The sequence below is a fragment of the Herpailurus yagouaroundi genome, unplaced genomic scaffold, assembly GCF_014898765.1.
Source record: "Herpailurus yagouaroundi ecotype Mexico unplaced genomic scaffold, PumYag 188, whole genome shotgun sequence".
NCBI lineage: Eukaryota > Metazoa > Chordata > Mammalia > Carnivora > Felidae > Herpailurus > Herpailurus yagouaroundi.
In genome coordinates this window covers 18,569,997-18,573,479 of record NW_024412419.1, presented here as the reverse complement: position 1 = coordinate 18,573,479, position 3,483 = coordinate 18,569,997, and the positions used below count along the sequence as shown (strand labels likewise).

Genomic DNA, 3,483 nt, shown 5'->3' with positions numbered 1-3,483 from the left:
CAGTGGATGGATGGCTGTATCATAACACTCCCTCCACATCATTTGTCACGTCTTGGCACTGTGACAACAGCCTTCTCTGTTTCCAGAAGGCCAGGAGCTAGAATGTCAGGCAGAGAAACTAAATAACTTTTCACCCTTAGGACATAGTTCCTTCTTTGGAGAGCTGGAGGCTACTGCAAGCTGGTGTGAGGCCGTTGAGCTATTGAAGCATGGAGCATTTCTACCACCCTGGAATGTGACTATGAAGGCTTTATTCTGACCATGCCTGGTCCTAGAAAATTGATTTGGAAAAATAACCTGGAAGCTTTGCAGACGGTAGGATCTGTCCTCTTCCCTAAAGCAATGAGCTACAGTGCTCCGGCATCTTTCAGCAAGGTGCTGTCTGCTAATGGGGAATTATGTAGAGCCAAGAGCAACTGTAATTAAACAGGGCAGAGAGTTGGGTTTGGAGAATTATAATAACCGTAATGTTAACAGCAAACATCTTTATAGGGATTGCCATGAGCCAGGCACTATTCTGAGTCCCATAGGCATATTAGCTTATTGAATCTTTGCAACAACCCTTCCAGGTAGGTAGTTATTATCTCTGTGTTACAGATGAGAGAGCTTAGTGACTTATTCCAAGTCACTTAGCTAACAAGTGGCAGAACCTGGATTCAAACCCTGGCATTCTGACTCCAGAGCCTGTGCTCTTAATCTCAATACCATACTGCCTCTGATTAAGAATATAAGTTCCTCTTCCTTATTAAATCACTGTGTGGAGAGAGGTAAAGCTTTAGATAAGAACAGGTAGACCTTAGTACCAGAATAGAGAGGGAAAATGCCTTTGTCCATACAACAAAATGGACAGTTAGTAAGTGGTACAGACTTGGTCCTACTGGGATTTCTGTAGACTTGTCTGTTTTTCTGCCCTCACTTGACGTAGGTTCACTCTGTGATGAGTTCTGGCCAATGAAATGTGGGACTAAGGTGGTTAAATAATCATGTGATTTCCTAGGCTCCCTTTCACCCATCTGCTGGCTTGGCTTGTGAACAATCTTGAAAGGCAACCTCAAATCTGTGATAAGGTAGAACCAAAGGAGAGGAGCAGCCTGGATCCCAGAACCACTGCTTGGAGGAAAGTTGGTCAGGAGAACTACCAACTCACGTAGAACTTGGAGTGAGTGAGAAATGAACTTATATTGTGTTGTTAAGCCATTGGATTTCAGGGATTGTTTGTTACTGCAGCAAAGCTAAACCTATCCTCATCAATACATAGGTTTACATGCTCCAGCTGCCTTGAGGCCTTTTCTATTCAAAGGCCCCTTCTCTTCAGATCCTGGGAGACATTGGCTGAACAGCTAAGGAGTAGACATTTTATGCCAGGTGCAGTTCAGTCTTTTCCGGCTTTCGGTATTCCATCTACAGGAGATATAAGAGGCAGGGGAGAGGTCTTAGTTTTCTAATATACAATATGGGTGGAGGGAAATGTGTTATCTCTAAGGTTTTTTGAACCTCTATATGTCAGTGATTTATAGTCAGGTATCAGGATGAGAATAAGATTTTTTGGCCGTTTGGAATTTCAGCCAATGCCTCACATCCAATAAAAATGTGTGCCAAGTACCCTCACATTTTAAACTGATAGGGAGACATCTATAAAGTGCTTTAAAAAGAGGTAACCCCAGGTTCCTGGGTGGCTCAGTCGTTTGAGCAACCGACTTCGGCTCAGGGCATGATCTCACGGTTTGTGAGTTCAAGCCCCGTGTTGGGCTCTGTGCGGACAGCTCGGAGCCTGGAGCCTGCTTCAGATTCTGTGTCTCCCTCTCTCTCTGCCCCTCCCCCACTAATGCTTTGTTTCTCTCTGTCTCAGAAATAAATAAACATTAAAAAAATTAAAAAAAAAAAGAGGTAACCCCAAACTCGTCTGTCAGTATTAGCTCATCACCAAGCTCCAGGGTATAAAGGAAAAGAGGTGGAAGATAGAAGGCCAGGATTAAGAGTGCCTCTGGGGAAAGTTGTCAATACACAGTATTTTGTTCCCCACACATCCCAAGTAGGAAGGAGGGGTGGATGCTTCCCCTGTAATCAAGGGGGCTACTCAGGAAGTTTACCTGTATTTTCTGGCCTTTGGTCGACCCAGCAACCAGACTCTTGGCCAGCTTGGGCAGAGACAACAGAGAGGAAAGAATCAGAAGTACCTTGGGAATGGCCTACCCTTCCAGGGTGTGACCAGACCTACAATGTGAATTTCCCACAGAGCAGAGGAAGTTCTGAGGAGGAGGTCTGCACAGGATCCAGCTGTCCACAGGGACCCTCTGGAGAGGTGAGGGGGCCTACGGGTGGGGTAGACTGCAAGATGCTGATTACTGAGGGAGTGTTGAGGACCACAGGAAGTATTGTTTTTGCAAGAGATTGCAAGATTAGGGTCTCTAGGAAAGGACCCCATGAAGAAACAGACCTTTCCTGTATTCCAAGAGTGCTGATGCTGAATCATATCTGTACCATTCCAGGGATCCCTTTCCTGCCCCTTTCCTTCACTCCTTCTCCCTGTACTTACCCCTGAGGGGCCACAAGTGAGCACTGTAGAGTGTGTGTGTGGGGGGGGGGGGAGGGGTGGAGGGGAGGGGCAAAAGGAAAGAGCCAAGGAGGTGACTTTTCCCCCAGGCCTCCAGGGCCACCGCAAGCCTGACTAGCACAACTGTCAACTGGAGATTTTAGAATTTTAATATTACACAGGACAGGATTCCTTAATGTGCTCTGCAAAGGAGGTTGTTTGCTTTTTATCTTTGCATTAACAGAAAATGTTATGAGACTTGTTGGCTATTCATTCAGTGGCAGGGAGGCGTGATCCCACAGAATAGGTTGAAAGGGGGCAGCTGTGACAGAGAAGTCAGTTCTTGTCACTTGTGTCCTATTGAGTCTGGTTTATTCATTCAGCGGTCACACGTACATAGCGTCTTACTTTCTGAAGTGTATCCATTTACATTATCTTTTTGATACCTACCTGTCTCTCACTTGGTTGGATGTACACGGTCTGTACAATTTGTGCTCAGATGTCACTTATGTGGTATTTCCCTTGCTGGGCCTCAAATGTGGGCACTGCCCTGAAGGGACTGGTTTCATCCAGCCTCTGGTGCTTCCTGCTGCCGCTGTCATACTTGGAGACTCCAGGCCATGAGCAGCTCCAGGAGACACCTGGGAGGGCATCCTGGAACTTTGAAAGCTTGCCCCATGTGGCTTCCCTGGATGTCTCGAGAGGAGAGAGTATTGTGGACTCAGACGGTTGGAATTGTCCAGGGCAGAGGGACACTTTTGTATTTATAGGACTTTCCCTAACCCTTATCATCTGCCTCCCACTCAGGACCCTCCTTTCTCTGTACAGCAACACCAGCCTTCTTGTGATTCTTGATAATATCCTGCATTTGCCCACCTCTGAGGCTTTTCTCAAGCTCATCTTTGTGTCTCAAATGCCCTCCTTCCGTCTCCATTGTCCAAGCCTTGACT

The 3,483-nt window shown here is 46.4% G+C and overlaps 1 long non-coding RNA gene across 1 annotated transcript; it reads right to left on the bottom strand.

The window, feature by feature from the left end:
- Positions 1-1,160: 1,160 nt before the first annotated feature.
- LOC121044571 (uncharacterized) lies at positions 1,161-3,221 on the bottom strand. The gene is made up of 2 exons (XR_005797364.1): positions 2,984-3,221; positions 1,161-1,401 (listed from the first exon to the last, which is right to left on the bottom strand). It is a non-coding gene; the product is annotated as an uncharacterized LOC121044571 (long non-coding RNA).
- Positions 3,222-3,483: the final 262 nt, after the last annotated feature.